This window comes from Scyliorhinus canicula, chromosome 8 (assembly GCF_902713615.1).
Source record: "Scyliorhinus canicula chromosome 8, sScyCan1.1, whole genome shotgun sequence".
Classification (NCBI taxonomy): domain Eukaryota; kingdom Metazoa; phylum Chordata; class Chondrichthyes; order Carcharhiniformes; family Scyliorhinidae; genus Scyliorhinus; species Scyliorhinus canicula.
Genome location: NC_052153.1, coordinates 175,434,137 through 175,456,297, shown reverse-complemented (window position 1 = coordinate 175,456,297; position 22,161 = coordinate 175,434,137). Strand labels below are relative to the sequence as shown.

Genomic DNA, 22,161 nt, shown 5'->3' with positions numbered 1-22,161 from the left:
ATAACTATTTTCTTAAACTGAATAAAAACAAGACAAGAATGAGTTGCAGACTTTAAGAAAAAGCCAGTTAGTGATATTGTTCCTGTGAGGATTCATGATGTGGACATTGAAATAATTAATAACTACATGTGTCAAAGTAGATTATCAGTTGTATTAGAGGGAACTGTACAATTATGGTGTCCAAGGAGCATATATTTTCTTTTTTTAATTTGTTCATGGGATGTGGGCATGGATGGCTGGGCCAGCATTTATTGCTCATCCCAAGGGCATTCAAGAGTCAACCATGAACCTTGGATCTGGAGTCACATGTAAACCAGACCAAGTAAGGACGGCAGATTTCCTTCCCTAAAGGACATTAATGAGCCAGATGGGTTCTTATGACAATGGTTTCATGGTTGTCCTTGGACTCTTAATTCCAGATGTATATTGAATTCAAATTTCACCACTAGCCGTGGTGAACCTGGATCCCCAGAGCATTACCCAGGGTCTCTGGATTACTAGTTCAGTGATAATATCACTACACCATTGCTTCCCCCTGATTATACTATCTCAGGAAATAAAAATCTGCTTGACTAGGTTCTGCCATCCTTTACCTCTTCTCTGTAGTTGAGAGTGCTATCATTTGTCAGTGTATCGCCTAATGGGAAAGCAGACTCTTTAAGGTTACAGAGTTTATTGAATCAGGCAGGAAGAGTATTTGATGTGCAGACCCTTTTTGATGAATTCTTCTCTTGAAGAATTTTGATGAAAGTAAAGAGTATTGTGAACAATGAGAATCACATCATATCGCAGTATTACTGCAGTTTCCATTCAGGAGAAAGGCTACAATCCCTCGGATTCAGGACAAATCAGTTCCTGCACTCATTTGAGCCTTTCTCTCTAAGAATGAATGAGTCTAGTAGAGGGCTCCTTTGGAGTGTTGGTGGATGCTCGATGGGCCGAATTGCCTCTTTCTGCACTGTAGCGATTCTATAATTCTATGAACAATAAAGAGAATTTGATGTATGGATGAGGACTCACTGACTGATTATTTTAATGCATTAGAATAGTTTTTATTCATATATTAATTAAAACTAAATCTCAGTGTATATATCATTTCAGTAAGAAGTCTTACAACACCAGGTTTGTTTGGGATCACTAGCTTTCGGAGCGCAGCTCCTTCACCAGGTGAGTGAAGAGGTAGGTTACACAATATAGACAAAGCCAATGATGCAAGACGATACTTTGAACGCGGGTCTTTGCAGGTAATTAAGTCTTTACAGGTCCAGACAGTGCAACTGGAGAGAGGGATAATTACAGGTTAAAGAGGTGTGAATTGTCTCAAGCCAAATTAGGGTTAGGGTTAGTTGGTAGGATTTTGGAAGCTCAGGCTTATGGTTGGGAGGGGGGGGGGGGGGGGGTGAATGTACTGAGAAATGAATCCAAGGTTCCGGTTGAGACCGTACTCATGCGTGCGAAACTTGGCTATCAGTTTCTGCTCGGCGATTCTATGTTGTCGTACATCCTGAAGGCCGCCTTGGAGAACATTTACCGGAAGGTCAGAGACTGAATGCCCTTGACTGCTGAAGTGTTTCCCGACTGGAAGGGAACATTCCTGCCTGATGATTGTTGCACGATGCCCATTCATCCGTTGTCGCTGCGTCTGCATGGTCTCACCAATGTACCACGCTTTGAGACATCCTTTCCTGCAGCGTATGAGGTAGACAACGATGGCTGAGTCGCATGAGTATGTATCATTTCAGAGTGCATTCCCTTTAGTTCACATCATCCTTCTTCGAAAGAGCTGTGTGGAACATAACGGAGTCCATTATTTGAACATAACTTTATCTTACAGGACTAGCATACAATAATGTCCCTCCCCCTGCACCTCCTCCCACTGCACCCCCAGGCCCTATCTGTATCGATCAGAAGTCATCATGGGCTGGATTGTCCGCTGTCGGGATTCTCCAATACACCGGCAGCGCACCCATGCCCGGGGATTTCCCGACGGCATGGGGCTGTCCACAAAGGGAAATCCCATTGGCCGGTTGGCGGGACAGACAATCCCGCTGCCGGTGAGGTGGGGTGGGTCGCTGCACCAGAAAACTGATGCTGCGGGACGGAGAATCCCACCCATGTCTTTGTAGCAGTGATATTTATGTACTGCATTCAAGATGCACTCACCTACAGGCAATACAATGATTTTCAGATACTTTGCAGGTCGTTTAAGGGAACTGTGGAAGCTCAGGGCCTATCCGGCCTATTGTTGGCTTCTTTTCATTGCGAGAGCATGATTTTCTTCAACTTCGTGCCTGCTTTTCAGTGCGATGTTTGTAACAATCGAACAGCTGAAAACCCTCTCATCTTATTCCTGAAATACATAATTGTATTGTACTTTATAAGTTATTTCTTCCACCATATAAAAGCATAACTCTAAATTCCTCTAATTTCTCCCTTCTCAGCAGTTCCCTCTTTCCTTTTGCTGATTAAAATTGATGCTCGTTGTAACGTGCTTTCTGTTCATAATTAACTACTTCTGTCATTGTGATTTTTCTCATCCCTTTTAACTACCTTATTATTCATCTAGTTTCACCAATTATAGCTAAAGAAAGAGGCATCACATTGACCCACTTTCTATTGGATATCCCTGGTTCAGGTTGTGCAATGATATCAATTTTAATTGGTTTGCACCATCCAAATTAATGGATTGGATCAGAATGGTGGGCCTGGTGTTAATAGAAGATATAACATTGACCAGAATAGCAGGGATGACTGATGTCAATGCTGAAAATTTAGTTTTACATTTATACATATATACATATATATATATATCGCTGGGTCAGGCAGGTAGCCATTTTGAGGAATACTGCTTCCACTCTGTGACGTTTACACTTATGTATGCAGTTTGTGGTCAGTGTAATAAAAATCTGACAATGGATATTTTCAAAGTGATAGCCATGATTTAACCGAAGCAAATCCAGTTTCCAAAGGTTGTTTGTGAATCAATAAGGCATAAAATAAATGCAAAGGATGCTGAAATTGAATAAGCAGAAAACTGGATTTAGTTACCTGCATTACTTGGTGACTTTTCCACCAGCTCAACCACCACAACCTCCATTTAGTGAAATCTTTAATTAAATGTTTCAAGGTGCTTCACACGAGCACAAGGGACAAAAATGCTAGGACAAGGGCAAGGTATGTTTTAAGGAGAGAGGGAGAGATGCAAAGGCAGTGAGATTTAGGGAGGCAATTGCAGAGGCCAGGACCAGTCAGCTGGCAAGTATGCTTGCCAGTTGTGGAGTGAATAGAAAAGGAATGCATAGGAACCTGAAATAGAGCTGGTTTCGGATGTAGGGCTGGAGGATGTTACCGTGATCGGAAGGCATGAAGCCATGGAAGGATTTGAACAAGAGGGATGAGTTTCAAATCCATTAGAGATCAGTGGGCACAAGAGACTTAGCTTTGTCCAGTCATCATAGCACAAAAGGAGGCATTTCGATTCATGCTTGCTTCCTGTAGAGAAGTTCAGGCAATTTCAACAAGCGGCACGATGGCGCAGTGGTTAGCATTGCTGCCTCACAGCACCGAGGACCCGGGTTCGAACCTGGCCCAGGGTCACTGTCCGTGTGGCACATTCTCCCCGTGTCTGCATGGGCCTCATCCCCGCAACCCAAAGATGTGCAGGGTAGGTGGATAGGCCAAGCTAAATTGCCCCTTAATTGGAAAGAACTTGAATTGGGTACTCTAAATTAAATATTAAATTCAGACAACTCCACTCATCCATGCTATCCTTGGAGCGCTGTAGGTTTATTTCCCTCAAATGCCGATTCAGTTAGCCTTGAAACCATTAATCATCTCCAATTCCACTCTTGTCGAGTGCAAGTTCCAGATCATTACCATTCACAAACCAACGTTTCTCAAGCTTAAAACATTAATTCTGTGTACCTTTACCATTGTACCATCAGTTGATGGAAACAGTTTATGTTTGTACACCTTATCCCTAACCTTGCACACCTTTATTAGATCTTCCCTCAATTTCCTTTGCTCCAAGGAAAACAGCCCTAGCTTCTGCAACTTAACCTTGAAGTACTCTCATTCCTGGAGCCATCCTTACAAATCCCTGCACTCTCTCAAGGGCCGGGATTCTCCCCTACCCGGCGGGGCGGGGGTTCACGGCGTAGCGGAGTGGCGCCAACCCGCGCCGGAGTGGTTGGCGCCACGCCGACTGGCGCCAACGGCCTTTGACGCCCAGTGGGCCCCGATTGCGGGCCAGGCCACCGTGGGGGCACCCCCTGGGGTCTGATCGCACCGCGCCGCCAATCCCGCCGCCATCAGAGGTGGTTGAAACAACGACGGCAGGACTTCGGACTATCGCAGGCTGGAGAATCGCCGCGGGGGGCGTGCCGTGATTCCCGCCCCCGCCAATTCCCGGGTGGCGGAGAATTCCGGCCACGGCGAGGGCGGGATTTATGCCGGCCCCAGGCGATTTTTAAAAGCATGGTGACCAGGATTGGATGCAATACTCTAATTGTAGCCGAACTGGAGTTTTATAAATGTTTAGTCAAGCTACCCTACTTTCATACCTCTATTATGATGCTGAAGATCCCATATGCTTTGCTAACTTCTTTCTCAAAATGTCCTGCCATCTTCAAAGATCTATGCACCCGAAACATTAGAATCCTTATTCACACACTCGACAGAACTTTAGGACTTAGCTGATAGTGCCTTTCCCTGCCCCTTTGTCAAAATTCACCATCTTGCATTTCTCAGTATTACATTCCATCTGTTAGTTGTCTGTCAATTCTGCCAGCCAATCTATGTCTCGTTGCAGTCAGTTGGTATCACGCTCGCTCTTTGCCTCACATCCCAGTTTGACATCATGGGCACTTTTTGAAATTGTATTCTGTACTCTGACATGTATCACAGAAAAATAAACTTTTAGCACAGACCCTTGAGGAATGCCAAGCTCTACCTGCCACCAATCTTTAATATAACCATCTACCAATACTCACTGTTTGCTGTCCTATCGCTATTTCTTTCATCCAAGCTGAGACTGACGCTCCTATTCCATGAATCTTAGTTTTGTTAACCAGCCTTTTTTGTGGTATTTGGTCAAAAACTTTCTTAAACAATAACACACACCACATTCTTTTCAAAAAAGAACAAAGAAAGGTACAGCATAGGAAAGGCCCTTCGGCCCTCCAAGCCTTCGCCGTTCATGCTGCCTCTAACCTAAAGCCTTCTACACTTTTGGGGCCCATGTCCCTTTATTCCCAACGTATTCATGCATTTGTCAAGATGCCCCTTAAACGTCACTATCGTCCCTGCTTCCACCACTTCTTCCAGCAAAGGGTTCCAGGCACACACTGCCCTCTGTGTAAAAAACATCCCTCATACATCTCCTCTAAATTTTGCTCCTCGTGCCTTAAACAAATGTACCCTGTAATTGACACTTCCACCCTGGGAAAAAGCTCTCCTCATAGATGATGCCCAACATACAAGGCAACATCCTGGTAAACCTCTTCTGTACCCTCTCCAAAATCTACACATCCTTCTGGTAATGTGGCCACCAGAATTGAACACTCTATTCCAAGTGTCGGCGAACTAAGGTTCGTTACAGCTGCAACATGACTTGCCAATTTTTAAATTCAGTGCCCGGCCAATGAAAACAAGCATGCTTTATGCCTTCTTGACTACCTTCTCCACCTGCATTGCCAGTTTCAGTGACCTGTAGATCTCTACATCCATATCCCTCTACCTGTCAAAACTCTTAAGGGTTCTGCCAATAAAAGTGTATTTCCCACCTGCATTAGACCATCCAAAATGCATTACCTCACATTTATCTGGATTAAACATCATCTGCCATATCTCTGCCCAAGTCTCTAATCAATCTATATCTTGCTGTTGTTATGGGCCAGGGTTTAGAGAACACCAATGTGTACGATGGAGTTCACCTAACCCACAACTTTTAATAGATTTTGTTTATGGGGAGCACAAGGGCCCACTCTACAGGTGTGATGCAACAGAAATCCACAGTACTTTTAAAACAAAACAATGTTATTCTATGAATCCAGTTAACATTTTATAAACACACAGTAAACATCTTAGCAACTATCAACTCAAATACTCCCCCAAAGAACACAGTACTCTATAAGTAACCCTTAATCCTTCCTGGAAACATCCAGAAGACAAATACCCTCTTTAACAAAGACAGCAGGTTTAAATTCTCTGCTGAGAGCAGTTATCACTTTTAAATTAACAAGTGATCTGAAGACATTTTTTTACATTCAGAGAGAGATCAGAATTACACCTTGTTTGGCCGGATGCAGCTCCAACTCTGAAAATGAAACTAAAACACAGACACACACAAGCTTTTAGCTCAAAGTGAAAGTAAAACGCCACAGACCAAAACCCAGCTCCACCCACACTCTGACATCATTTGACAAACACCCATTTCTTAAAGGTACACCCACTGCAGCTATTTGATAAACACCCATTTCTTAAAGGTACACCCACTACTGTTATTTGATAAACAGCCATTTCTTAAAGGTACTCTCACATGACACCTCCCCCCAAGAAAAAAAATAAACCATCAACTTCAAGATGGTTTCATTTTTGACCTTCTCACTTTTCTGTTATAAATATTGACAGTAAATATAGGTTTTTAAAAAAAAACAAAATGCGCAAACATTTATAATAACATAGTCCATTTCAGTTTGTGTTCCTCCAACTGAAATCTCTCTTGATTCACAGTCTCTTTGGACAAGGAGGTCTCTGCACGATCCATCCATTTCTCTACTCATCTGCATTTCTCTTTAAAGTCAGATACTTTAGTTCAATCCAATCACAGAGCCCCTTGTAATTCTCTAACACAGGAGCACTGGGGAACACAGCCTTCAGGCAGTCAAATGCCTGTTGACACTCCGCTGTCCACTTAAATCTGCTTCATTTTTAGGAAGCCCGTCAGTGGAGCAACCACACTGCTAAAGTTTGGTACAAATTTCTGGTAAAATCTACTCATGACAAGAAATCATATTATTTCCCTTTGCTTTGTGTCGAGGGTATTGGAAACTCCCCAATAACGTTCATTTTCACATCCCGTATGACCTTTCGACCCTGTCCAATTGAATGGGCAAGGAAAGTGACTTGCTTTTCCAAATTCACTTTTGGCTAGGTGTACCACCAAACCCGCCTCCTGAAGCCAATCGAATAACTCCATCAGATGCTTTAAATGTTCTTTCCACGTCTGACTGAAAATTACCAGATCGTCGATGTATACCGCACAATTGGGTAATCCTGAAACAACTTTGTTAGTTAACAATTGAAATGTGGCTGGGGTATTTTTCATGCCAAATGGCATAACTTTAAATTGGTATATACCATCGGGAGTCACAAAAGCTGAAATCTTCTTCGCCCTTTCGGGCAAAGGTACCTGCCAGTAACATTTAAGTAAATCCAGTTTGGAAATAAAAGCTGATTATCCCACCTTCTCAATGCAAGTTGGTTCTGGTAACTGCAGTAACATTTCTATAGTCCACACACAACTGTTAGGTATGTCCGGTTCTGGCACCATCACTATGGGTGAGCTCCATTGGCTGCAACCCACTTCAATTATGCCTGTTTTAAGCACACAATCAGTTTATTTGTTAATCTGTGCCAATTTTAAAGGGTTAAGTCTCTGGATGTTGTTTAATTGGAACAGCGTTTCTCACATCTCCATCATGTATAGCCATTTTAGTACTTCCCAATCTATCTCCACAAACTTGCCCATGTGATATCAATCACTCTTTCAGGTGAGTTCGTTTTTCCTCTGGAAGGTAACTCAACACATTATCCCAATTGTTAAGAACATCCTCGTTTTCCAATTTATTGAGTAATGCCAAATTCAAAATCATCTGGATTCAGTTCTTCACTTTGAGTTAAAATCATTAAAACCTCCTCCTTTTGCTCTCCTTCCCTTTTAAAGTACCTTTTAAGCATATTCATATGACACACTCACTGAGTTTTCCTTCTATCTGGCGTTCTTACCAAATAATTCACCTCACTTAATTTCCATTCAATCTTATAAGGTCCACAAAACCTATCTTCTAAAGGTTCACCGATCACCGGTAAACATACTAAAACTTTATCTCCACTGGCAAAACTACGAACTTTTGATTTCTTGTCCGCTACCCGTTTCATCACATGTTGTGCAACTTTTAAATGTTGTCTAGCCAATTCACCTGATCTATTTAATCGTTCCCTAAAATTTGATACATAATCTAATAATGTAAGTTCTGACTGCTCACTCACCAATTTTTCCTTAATCAATTTAAGTGGTGCTCTTACCTCATGACCTTTACATTAGTTCAATTAGTTCAAAAAAATTAGATCAAAAGGACTGAATTTGGTTGACTCATGAGGTGCATCCCTAATTGCAAATAGTACGAATGGAATTCCTTTATCCCAATCCTCTGGATAATCTTGACAATAAGCCCTCAACATTGTCTTTAATGTCTGATGCCACCTTTCTAATGCTCCCTGTGATTCTGGATGGTACGCAGTTGATTTAAATTGTTTTATTCCTAAAATATCCATAACTACTTTGAATAACCTTGAGGTATAATGTGATCCTTGATCTGATTGTATTTCTGTGGGTAGTCCATATCTAGTAAAGAATTTAAGTAACTCTTCCACAACGTTTCTAGCTGTAATACTGCGTACTGGAATGGCCTCTGGAAACCTAGTAGACACATCCAAATATAGTCAAAAGATATTTATTCCCACTTTTTGTTTTAGGAAGTGGTCCTACGCAATCAATTAAGATGCTTGTAAAAGGTTCCACAAATGCTGGAATGGATATTAAGGGTGCTGGTTTCCTCATTGCTTGAGGTTTCCCTATCACTTGACATGTGATGACTCGCCAAAATTTAACCACATCTTTATGTAGTCCAGGACAAAAATTTTTTTTTGCATTTTAGCTTGAATTTTTCTTCCTCCCAAATGACCTCCCGCTGGTACCTCATGTGCTACTTGCAATATCTCCTTTCTATACCCGACCGGCAATACCACTTTATGAACTTCTGCCCACTTCTCATCTGCCTGCATATGTAAAGGTCTCCATTTTCTCATCAAGACATCATTTTTAAGGAAATAACACTCTGGTATACACTCAGATTCCTATTCCGTGTATGCTTTCTGATACATACATTTTATTTCTATATCTTTCTGTTGTAATTCCTCCAATTTTCCTGAACCAAAAATATCCGCCTCATCCTCCACCTGTTCTTGTTCTTTTCCAACCATCCCATCAAAAATCGTTTCTGATAATTGAACTTCAACTTTATCTTCACCTTTTGATTTCTCCTCTTGTCTTAACCTGTGACTTTGCGACCTCGTTACTACACAATCCAGAAAAATCCCATCCTTCAACACTTCAGTTGTCTGATTTTCAACTGGCTTATCAACCACAGTAGGCATCACTCCCACCTGTGATTCAGCTTCCTCATTCCCCAAAATAAATTGTATTCCTGGACAAGATAGTTTCTCTCTTACTCCTACTACCACTTCACCACTTTTCATTGGACTTTCCACCCTTACCTTATGTAATGGAACACTGCTCTTCTCACCCTGAATTCCACATATTACCACCTTTTCTGGCAATATTCCTCACAAACTACAGAACTCCTCATCTCTTAACATCAAAGGTTGACTAGTTCCCGTATCGCTTAAAATTATGACTTCTTTACCTACTCCTTCTGGTACACATGAGTAAACTTTACCCACACAACTAAATTCTTTAAAGAAATCTGGCACCTTCTTAACAATTACTTCTTGATCAGGCTGAACAATCTTTTGCACCTCCTTCGCTTCACTTGGGCTTTCCTTTACCACTTTAATAAACCCCACTGACTTATCTTATTTTATCACATCAGCCTTCCCAGTGCTTTTCTTCAACCACCAACACTGACTTTACATGGCCTAGTTTATTACAGTGAAAGCATTTGATACTTTTCATGCCTCTTCCAGCCTCCTCGATTTCTTTTTTAATCTGAGGTACACTCTCTTTATTATCTCCCATCAGATCACCTTTACCTTTACCACTTGAGTATTTCTCTTTTCCCCAGTTCCTATCCCTCACAGGCTGAAACTGATGTCGGAAATCAAACTTTGATTTATAAACTAATTCATAATCATCTGTCATTTCTGCTGCTAATCTTGCAGTTTTAACCCTCTGCTCTTCCACATGAGTTCTCACTACATCAGGAATTGAATTCCTCCACAAGTGTAATTTCTCTGAGAGCTTCATACGTTTGGTCTATTTTCAAAGCTCTTATCCACCTACCAAAATTACTCTGTTTGATCCTTTCAAACTCCATGTATGTTTGACAAGGTTCTTTCCTTAAATTTTGAAACCTTTGTCTGTAGGCTTCATGCACATGTTCATATGCACCTAGATGGATTTCTTTCCATCCTCACACAACCCAGCTGCCTCTTCTGATAGTGATGCAAACATTTCAATAGCTCTACCTACCAACTGCGTTTGAATAGGTAATACCCACATGTCACATGACCATTTCATTTGTTCAGCTACCTTTTCAAGTGAAATGAAAAAGGCTTACACCTCCTTCTCATCAAACCTTGGCAATGCTTGGGCATATTAAATAGATCCCCACCAAGCTGGGGAGCAGAAGGGCCCACTCTGCGGGCGGGATTCTCCGACACCCCCGCTGGGTCAGAGAATCGCCGGGGGCCGGCGTCAATCCCACACCCGCCGTGTCCCAAAGTCTCCGGCACTGGAGTTTCGGCGGGGGCGGGAATCGCACCCCGGCAGTCGGCGGGCCCCCCCCCCCCCCCCCCCACCCCCCTCCCCGGCGATTCTCCGGCCCTTGATAGGCCGAAGTCCCGCTGCTGTCATGCTGGTCCCAACAGTGTGGATCACACCACCTACCTTACCGGTGGGACAAGGCGGCACGAGCGGGCTCCGGGGTCCTGGGGGGGGGGGGGGGCGCGGGGTGATCTGGCCCTGGGGGGTGCCCCAACGGTGGCCTGGCCCATGATCCGGGCCCACCGATCGGCAGGCGGGCCTGCGCCGTGGGGGCAATCTTTTCCTTCGGCCTTCGCCATGGTCTTCACTGTGGCAGAGGCGGAAGTGATCCCCTCCCCTGCGCATGCACGGCAGCCGCTGACGCTCCGGCGCATGTGCGGACATCCGCCGGCCGGCGAAGACCCTTCGGCCCCGGCTGGCGTGGCGCCAAAGGCCGTTCCCGCCAGCCAGCGGAGCGCCAACCACACCGGTGCGGGCCTAGCCCCTCAATGTTAGGGCTTGGACCCTGTCTCCGCACCTTTTTGGGCCGCCCGTTGCCGGAATGGTTCACGCCATTCCATCACGCCGGAACCCCCCCGCCCCGCCGGGTAGGGGAGAATCCAGGCCTGCGGATGTCATACAACAGAGACCTAAAGTACTTTTAAAACAAAACAATGTTTATTCTATGAATCCAGTTAACATTTTGTAAACACACAGTAAACATCTTCGCAACTATCAACTCAAATACTCCCCCCAAAGAATACAGTATTCTATAAGTAATCCTTAATCCTTCCAAGCAACATCCATAAGACAAATACCCTCTTTAACAAAGACAGCAGGTTTAAATTCTCTACAGTGAGCAGTTATCACTTTTAAATCAGCAAGTGATCTGAAGACATTGTTTCCATGGAGAGAGAGATTAAAATTATACCTTGTTTCGCAGGATGTAGCTCCAACTCTGAAAACGAACCTGAAACACAGATACACCAGCTTTGAGCTCAAAGCGAAAGTAAAAAGCCAGAGACCAAAACCCAGCTCCACCCACACAATGACATCACTGCAGCTATTTGATAAACATCCTTTTCTTAAAGGTACTCTCACATGACACCGTATCCTCTGACAGTCCTCATCACTATCCGCAATTCCACCAACATTTGTATAATTCACAAACTTACTAATCAGACCAGTTACATTTTCCGCCAAATCACTTATATATAGTACAAACAGCTCAGGTCCCAGCACTATCCCTATGGAATACCACAAGTCACAGCCCTCAGAAAAGTATTCTTCCACTGCTACCCTCTGTCTTCTATGACTGAGCCAGTTCTGTATCTATCTTGCCAGCTCACCTCTGATCCCATGTGACATCACCTTCTGCACCAGTCTGCCATGAGGGACCTTGTTAAAGGCCAAAATGAAGTCCATGTAGACAACATCCACTTCGCTACCATCATCAATCATCTTCTTCACTTGCTAGAAACATTCGATCAAGTTAGTGAGACATGACCTCCCCTTTACAAAACCCTGCTGCTTCTCACTAATACGTCTACTTGCTTCAAAATGGGAGTAAATCCTGTCTCGAAGAATCCTCCCCAATAATTTACGTACCACTGACGTAAGGCTCACCAGCCTGTAATTTTCTGAATCAACCTTCTCTGTTAGTTCATCAAAATTAGAAATCAATGTTGGCTCTCTTTAATTTATTTTCCCCTGATTATTATTTCATAATTCTAACCCTAACTGATGTCAAACTGGGTTGTGCATAGTTACTTGGAATGTCCTTATGTTCCTCTTGAATGACGAATGACGATGACAGATGCCCTGCCGGTGAGAGCGGAGAATCCCACTACCAGTGAATGGCCAGAGAATCCTGCCCCTTTCTAATAGCTTGGCTAAAGAAATTGGCTTTGTAGCACCCAATACCCTCCAATGTAAAACAAATGTTCTAATTAAGTGGAAAGAGAAGGGGCATTGGTGAACCTTTTTTTAATAGAATAGTTGGTTTCCATATTTTCCTTCAAAATAAACCATGGCCGGAATTCTCCAGCTGTTGAGATTCTCGTTTCCCGCTGACCCTCGCCCACAGGGTTCCCGGCGACATGGGTTGCCTTCAATGGGAAACCCTATTGGAAAGTGGCGGGAGTATAGAGTATAGAATGCTGCTGCCAGTGAACTGCGTACCACCGAGAAACACACAGCTCGGGTGGGGGGGGGGGGGGGGGGGGGGGAGAGAAGAATCCAGCCACAATTTTTAAAGATTTTTATTTCTATCAGTGCCTCTGCTGACACATTGCAAGCAGGTGAAATAAAGTGACCTGATTATTGTATGTTAAGAACTCCTGTCTGGCAACAAGATGAAAGGTGACATTCACTAACAATAAAGGTGCAGACACTTGTTTTGGTTCTTTGTGACATCCAGCTGACATTCACAGGTACACTCTCAACCAGTCATGTTGCAAGAGAATTTTCTGTGCAACCGGAGACCAGTCTTATTTTAAAGGTGGATCATGTTTCTTCAATCGATCATACATTCGTCGTTCATTCATCAACAGCCTCTGTAAAAAGTGAGCAGTGCAGAGACAGATTTCTAAAAATGGCTTTTAAATGAAGGTCAGATTAAACAAATTAACAGGGGAGATTGCAGCTTTGATTTTTTTTGAATAAAGAAATCAATAGGTGGTCAACAAAATAGCTCAAGGCAGTGAGTATGACAACTTCAAACTATCACAAGTCTATCTGTATAATCAGCCAGCTATTGTTAACAGAATAAGTGTGCGAAACGGCAGAAGAGGTGAAGGATTGTATTTTCACATAATTTATTCATTATTTACATTTGTCATTTGGCTCAAATAATCATTGAACAATTTGTTGACTTGAAAATAAGATCAATGATGCTGAATCCTAGTCAAATGTGATGAATAAAAAGATATTTTTGAGTGAACTTCTGATATGAAATCAATATGTTCTAACGTATTTTCTGGCCAAGGATTAAGTCATCATATTTTATCAAAGAGGTATTTCCCTATTTTTTAAATTGATTGGTCTTCATTAAAGGTGCAACTATCTTGCAATAACTGTTCTTCCCTGTGTCGGCACTTTGCTGCCTCTATTGAGACAACTTCCAAAAACATGGCGCTAACTTCCACATCTATTCTGACAACACCCACTTCTATCTCACCATCAAATTGCTCAACGCCTCCATCGCCTTTGCATTATTAGCCTGCCTATCTGACATCCAGTATTTATTGAATGAATCGCAATTACTTCTGATTTAACATTGGGAAGATTGAAGCCTTGTCAGTGATTCTATCAGTGGTCACTGTTCCAGGCTGAACCAGACTGCTCTCAACCTGGCCATATTATTTTTTAATATAAATTCAGAATACCCAATTTTTTTTTCCAATTAAGTGGCAATTTAGCCTGGCCACTCCACCTAATCTGCACATCTTTGGGTGGTGGGGATGAGACCCACGCAGACATGGGGAGAATGTGCAAACTCTACACGGAGACTGACCCAGAGCAGGGATCGAACCCAGGTCCTCAGCGCCGTAGGCAGCCAGTGCTAACCACTGCGCCACCATGCTGCCCTAGCCTTGCCATATTATTTAACTCTGAGCTGAGTTTCTCATCTCATATCCTCTCCATTACAAAGCAGAAGAATAGCCAGGTAGCCAAGTGTCAGGGGAAATTAGCCAAGGCATAAGAGGGAGGATAGACTGGGGGAGGGGACAGCTAAACCTAAGAGGAAAGAAAGGCAAAACCACAGGAGAAGGGGAGGGGGGAAGGGGCATAAGGGGGGGAGGGGGGTAGAGTGAGGAGACAGGGAACAATAGAGGGGAACCAGAGAGGTGGGGGGGGGGAGAGGAGGAAGGCAGGGAAATGATAGCTGGTAAGAGGGCACGGGAAACAATAGCAAACTTGGCATCTACAGGAACAGAGAGCAAGGAAAATCCGGGCGAAAGACGGGACGAACGGCTGAAGCGAAGGTGAACGTGAGACGACAACGGCAGTGAAATCCATCCAGGAAAAGCAAGTGACAGCACCAACACCAGCCCCATTCGCGTATTGCCCCCTGCAATTGTTTCTATGGCACCCAAATGTATATCTACCTCCCCAGTCCCCCCCACAAACAGATTCCTATTTATGTGCAAAAAATAATATTGCCAATTGTACAGAGTTGCTGCTGTCGAGCTGGTGCATAATACCCTACCAATTATTTTATTTTATTTCTTTCTTTTCTTTTTGGTATGTTTTGTGTGCTCTTCTCTTCTATATTATATATTATTCTGTGTACATAACGGTAAATATACTTTGTTCAAAAACCCAATAAAAAACATTCATAAAAAAACAGATCATCTACTTCCATCAGAATAATGTCATCCACCTCTGTCCCTCAGCTCATCTGAAAACTCAAACCATGCTTTTGTTACCTGCAGACTTGATAATTTCAATGATATCCTGTCCAACCTTTTAATTGTATCTGGATTGTATTTAATTGTACTTAGGCATTTACTGGGGATTCACCTGTGCTTCTGTCAATGGAATAGACAAAATCTGTAATGGTTGGATGAGGAGGTACATGGAGGACCAGGCTAGTAAGGTTCGACAAGGGGAGTGGGGACTGAGATAGACAGGCAGGGGGGAGCAGAATGGGGAAGCATTGGGAACTTGGAGCAAAGAGAGGACCAGAACGGAGACCTACAAGGACCACTCTGACAAGCCTAGGGGTCCCATTAAGGAGGGACACTCACCATGCCCACCATCATCTTAGCCATTTAATTAGCCATTTAAAGGCCTCAATCGATCGTGGATGGGTGAGATGCCACACCCATCACCACCCCCCAAACAACCGTTGGTAAACTGGTAAAATTGCAACAGGGATGGGGTGGGTTACACTTTGACCATAGTGCCCATTACATTTTACCAATCCCCATGCCCATCATCCCCAATACTGCCAGTGAAACTATCACTGGGTAAGTGGTGGGCGAGGAGACAGGAAAGCGATCAAGCCATGTGACAACGGATCTGAACATAGTCAAGGATAACGACATCCACTTTGGACCTAGAAAGGGTTGAGCTGAGTTCTCAAAAATGGTGAAATGCCCGAAACCGAGGTGGTCCAAAGAAACTAAATGGCCCATGTGCCTGGATAATTAAAATGTCATAGACAGTTACCAAATGAAATCAGAAAGGAAAAGAAATTCTGGCTTTGGTATATAAAGTTTGAGAATACAAGGAGTTAGACAAAATCAAAAGCTCTAGTTGGATCCCACATGGCGGATTGTGAGCAGTTAGTGGGAGAGAATAGTGCAGAGGTAATGTTGCCGGGCGAGCAATCTAGAGGACCAGCCATGGGTTCAAATCCCACCACAGCAGCTGGTACAATGTAAATTTAGTTAATAAAACTGGAATTAAAGAGTTAGTCTCGGTAATAGTGACCATGAAACTATTGCTGATTGACATCTGGTTCACGAATGCCATGTAGGGAAGGAAATCTGCCGTCCTTACCTGCTGTGGCCTACATGTGACTCCAGACCCACAGCAATGTGATCGACTCTTATCTGTCCACTCAGCTGTATCAAAACCACTACAAAGTCAAAATAGGAATGAAACCAGACAGGTCACCTGGCATCATCTTTAGCACAGGAAATGACAATGGCAAATCCAACCCTGTCAATTCTCCATCCAAATGTATCTTAAGAACTAGGAGAAGGAGTAGGCCACCTGGCCCATCGAGCCTGCTCTGCCATTCAATGGCTGATCTTTTGTGGACTCAGCTCCACTTTCCGGCCCGAACACCATAACCCTTAATCCCTTTATTCTTCAAAAAACTATCTATCTTTATTTTAAAAACATTTAATGAAGGAGCCGCAACTGCTTCACTGGACAAGGAATTCCATAGATTCACAACCCTTTGGGTGAAGAAGTTCCTCCTAAACTCAGTCCTAACTCTAATTCCCCTTATTTTGAGGCTATGCCCCCTAGTTCTGCTTTCACCCACCAGTGGAAACAATCTTTCCGCATCAATACTATCTATTCCCTTCATAATTTTAAATGTTCCTTCTAAATTCCAAGGAATACAGTCGTAGTCTACTCAACCTCTCCTCGTAATCCAACCCCTTTAGCTCTGGGATTAACCTAGTGAACCTCTTCTGCACACCCTCTAATGCCAGTACGTCCTTTCTCAGGTAAGGAGACCCAAACTGAACACAATATTCGAGGTGTGGCCTCACTAACACCTTATACAATTGCAGCATAACCTCCCTAGTCTTAAACTCCATCCCTGCAGCAATGAAGGACAACATTCTATTTGCCTTCTTAATCACCTGTTGCACCTGTAAACCAACTTCCTGTGACTCATGCACTAGCACACCCAGGTCTCTCTGCACAGCAGCATGCTTTAATATTTTATCATTCAAATAATAATCCCGTTTGTTGTTATTCCTACCAAAATGGATAACTTCACATTTGTCAACATTGTATTCCATCTGCCAGACCCTAGCCCATTCACTTAAACTATCCAAATCCCTCTGCAGACTTCCAGTATCCTCTGTACTTTTCGCTTTACCACTCATCTTCGTGTCATCTGCAAACTTGGACACATTGGCCTTGGTCCCCAACTCCAAATAATCTGTGTAAATTGTGAACAATTGTGGGCCCAACACGGATCCCTGAGGGACACCACTAGAGATTGCCAACCAGAGAAACACCCATTAATCTCCACACTTTGCTTTCTGTTAATTAACCAAGCCTCTATCCATGCTTTACCCTTAATGCCATGCAGCTTTATCTTATGCAGCAACCTTTTGTGTGGCACCTTGTCAAAGGCTTTCTTGAAATCCAGATATACCAGATCCATTGGCTCCCCGTTATCTACTGCACTGGTAATGTCCTCAAAAAATTCCACTAAATTAGTTAGGCACGATCTGCCCTTTATGAACCCATGCTGCATCTGCCCAATGGGACAATTTCTATCCAGATGCCTCGCTATTTCTTCCTTCCCTGCTACCGAAGTTAAGCTCACTGGCCTATAATTACCCACTCTCTGCCTACATCCTTTTTTAAACAGTGGTGTCCCGTTTGCTAATTTCCAATCCGCCGGGACCACCCCTGAGTCCAGTGAATTTTGTTAAATTATCATTGTTGCATTTGCAATTTCCCTAGCCATCTCTTTTAGCACTCTGGGATGCATTCTATCAGGGCCAGGAGACATGTCTACCTTTAGCCCCATTACCTTGCCCGTCACTACCTCCTTAGTGATAACAATCATCACAAGGTCTTCATAGCCTCATTTCTATCAGTCGCTGGCATGTTATTTGTGTCTTCCACTGTGAAGACCGACCCAAAAAACCTGTTCAGTTCCGCAGCAATTTCCTCATCTCCCATTATTAAATCTCCCTTCTCATCCTCTAAAGGACCAATATTTACCTTAGCCACTCTTTTTTGTTTTACATATTTGTAGAAACGTTTACTGTCTGTTTTTATATTCTGAGCAAGTTTACTCTCATACTCTATCTCACTCTTCTTTATAGCTTTTTTAGTAGCTTTCTGTTGCCCACTAAAGATTTCCCAGTCCTCTAGTCTCCCACCAATCTTTGCCACTTTGTATGCTCTTTCCTTCAATTTGATACTCTCCTTTATTTCCTTAGATATCCACGGTCGATTTTCCCTCTTTCTACCGTCCTTCCTTTTTGTTGGTATAAACCTTTGCTGAGCACTGTGCAAAATCGCTTGGAAGGTTCTCCACTGTTCCTCAACTTTTCCACCATAAAGTCTTTGCTCCCAGTCTACCTTAGCTAGGTTGTCTCTCATCCCATTGTAATCTCCTTTGTTTAAACACAAAACACTAGTATTTGATTTTACCTTCTCACCTTCCATCTGTATTTTAAATTCCACAATATTGTGATCGCTCCTTCAGAGAGGATCCCTAACTATGAGATCATGAATCAATCCTGTCTCATTACACAGGACAAGATCTAGGACTGCTTGTTCCCTCGTAGGTTTCATTACATACTGTTCTCGGAAACTATCGCGGATACATTCTATGAACTCCCCCTCAAGGTTGCCTTGACCGACCTGGTTAAACCAATCGACATGTAGATTAAAATCCCCCATGATAACTGCTGTACCATTTCTACATGCATCAGTTATTTCTTTGTTTATTGCCTGCCCCACCATAACGTTACTATTTGGTGGCCGATAGACTACTCCTATCAGTGACTTTTTCATCTTACTATTCCTGATTTCCACCCAAATGGATTCAACCTTATCCTCCATAGCACCGATGTCATCCCTTACTATTGCCCGGATGTCATCCTTAAATAACAGAGCTACACCACCTCCCTTACCATCCACTCTGTCCTTCCGAATAGTTTGATACCCTCGGATATTTAACTCCCAGTCGTGACCATCCTTTAACCATGTTTCAGTAATGGCCACTAAATCATAGTCATTCACGATGATTTGCGCCATCAACTCATTTACTTTATTCCGAATACTACGAGCATTCAGATAAAGTACACTTATGTTGGTTTTTTTACCTCTGTTTTGAATCTTAACTTCTTGCACGTGAAGGAGCCAGGGACAGTGGACGTGTCCCTGAGCTCCCACATCGCACACGAGGAGCATGACATGGGTCTGGGATCTCCTGCCATGTCTTAAACCTTTGGTTAACTTATACAACTACAATTCCAAAAAATTGAAAATAAATAAATAAATATACCAATGAAAAGAAAAAAAAAGAAAAACTACTTATCAGTCACTTACTAGGGATAAAAAGCACCTCCTTCCCTCCCCCAAAAGCTTCAAATTCCCAAACTCACTCTTAGCTGTGTCTCACTCTGGCTGTGTCTGCGCTGGCTCACTGGGAGAACTCACTGGGAGAACTCACTGGGAGTGAGTTACAAGTTGCTCTTTTAAATTGGCCTGAGTTGACTCCCCCCTCCTACCTGCTTTTAGATCAAAGTAGATTAAGGTGACTGACACTTAACTGCCAACCAGTTACGTGAGTGGGTGGGGCAGCCCTTGTTAACCTTCACTGTACAATTCTAGATTAATTAATTAAATTCCTGAAATTTAATATTATTTAATAAAATTTAAATTTAAAATTATTTAATAAATTCCTGAAATTTAAAAAGGAAGTCTTCCCGATTGAATTCAATTTAATTCAATTCCCACCTAGCTTCAAATTCCCAAACTCACTGTTCGCTGTGTCTCATTCTGGCTGTGTCTTCTCTGGCTCACTGGGAGAACTCACATGCAATGTCCCAGGCACCAATAACACCATCTTTGGGTATGTCCTGTCCCACTGGCGGGAGATAACATACCCTGCAGAGGTGGCAGCACAGTGGTATACAGTCGGGAGGGTGTTGCCCTGGGATTCCTCAACATCGACTCTGGACCCTTTGAAGCCTCATGGCATCAGGTCAAACATGGGCAAGGAAACCTCCTGTTGGACATCACCAAGTACCCTGCATCCACTGATGAATCAGAAATCCTCCATTTTGTACACCACTTGGAGGAAGCACTGAGGGTGGCTAGGGCACAGAATGCACTCTAGGTGGAGGATTTCAATGTCCATCACCAAGAGTGACTCAATAATGTGGCTACTGACTGAGCTGGCTGAATCCTAAAGGACATAACTGCTAGACTGAGACTGTGGCAGTTGGTGAGGAAACTTACAAGAAGTCACCAATCAACGGTTGCAGATCCATCTGTCCATGACAAAATTGACCATTGACAGGAGTCACCATCGCTCAGTCCTTGTGGCGACTAACTTTCATCCTCACATTGTGGATAATGTTGTGTGGCAGTACCCTGGTGGCAAATGAGGTTGATTTTGAACTGATCTCGCAATTCAAAACCGGCCGTTTTCGGCCAGTCTCGCCGGCGTAAATTAAACAAGGGTTAATTTGACAAGGGGGACCTGGCCCCTGTGGGGGGGGGGGGGGGGACCATGGTGGCCTGGCCAGCGAGCGGGGTCCACCGATCTTCGGGCGGGCCTGTGTCGTGGGGTCACTCATTCTCTCCGCGTCGGCCACTGTAAAGCTCTGCCATGGCCGGCACGGAGAAGAAACCCTCTGTGCATGCGCAGGAATAACGCCAGCGGTTCTGGGAACACGCTGGCACTCCTGCGCAAGCTCCAACTCATGCAGGCTGGCGGAGCCCTTTCGGCGCTGGTAGGCGCGGCACCAACCGCTCCAGTGCAGGCCTAGCCCCCGAAGATGCGGAGGATTCCCGAAGTCGGAGTGGTTCACGCCACTCTTTGGCGCCGGTACGGCCTGCCCTCCGCAAACCGGAGAATCCCGCCCATTGTCTTCACATTAAACCATTACAAATACAAAGTCAAAGAAAGTAAGTCTTATCTTAACACATTACTTGGTCATTAATCACACAAACAGCTTGTGTGTTACAGCTTTTCACATTTCTAGCAATTCCTACCCTAATTGCCATTTGTAGGATTTCTAACTTCTGTTCCTGGTGGTTCCTTTCAGTCGCGATCTGAAATTAAGGAATAAATACCCGTCGTGGGCAGTCACCACAAAGGTACCTAAAACACGATCTTCCTGTTTTAGTTAAGGGTCAATTGATTGGTCTCCAAAGGTTCAGAGGCGTCCCTATTTCCCCAGATTCTCCCTCAAAATCTGCCTTACTTTCAGGATGATACTTTGGCCTACTTCTACTAGTAATGGATGCAGGATACTCAACACTTGGCATTAAGATGTCCTGTAGACTTTTACTCAGGGTTAGTATTTTCCATTTACTAACATTCGCACCCAACTGAGTTTTATGTCCCCCCGATCCACAGAATATCCTTCCCAAAGTCAATCACACATAACTTTCTGAACTAAACTTGGCAGGTAACGTTCGTCCCACACATAGACCAAAAATTTCCAATATTTTAGTCTATAAGCTTCCCTTCTAACCTCCACTCTGCTCAACTAGAAGTTTCTAGTATTCTAGTCTCGCCTTACATAGGAATTTCTAGTATCCTAGGCCCTCACATTGAAGTTAATACCAACAAGAGGTCTCCTCCAAACCAGAAAGGATCGAGAAATGCCTAAGAAATCTCCCCCTAAATCACAAAGGGAGCTAGTTTAGCTCACTGGGCTAATTCGCTGGCTTTTAAAGCAGACTAAGTAGGCCAGCAGCACAGTTCGATTCCCGTACTAGCCTCCCCGGACAGGCGCCCGAATGTGGCAACTAGGGGCGTTTCACAGTAACTTCATTGAAGCCTACAATAAGTGATTTTCATTTCATATCACCAAGATATCTCCCCCTACACCAAAAAGGGTCTAGAAATTCTATGTGGAGCACAGGGACTCCCTTGTCCCTGACTCCTAGACAGACTTAGGTGGGTGCTATTTGGATCAAACTAATTTTTCAAGTTAATCACC

The 22,161-nt window shown here is 43.5% G+C and overlaps 1 long non-coding RNA gene across 1 annotated transcript; it reads right to left on the bottom strand.

The window, feature by feature from the left end:
- Positions 1 to 1,658: 1,658 nt before the first annotated feature.
- On the bottom strand, positions 1,659 to 21,931 carry LOC119970699. The gene is made up of 4 exons (XR_005461661.1): positions 21,206 to 21,931; positions 11,697 to 11,735; positions 2,164 to 2,350; positions 1,659 to 1,783 (listed from the first exon to the last, which is right to left on the bottom strand). It is a non-coding gene; the product is annotated as an uncharacterized LOC119970699 (long non-coding RNA).
- Positions 21,932 to 22,161: the final 230 nt, after the last annotated feature.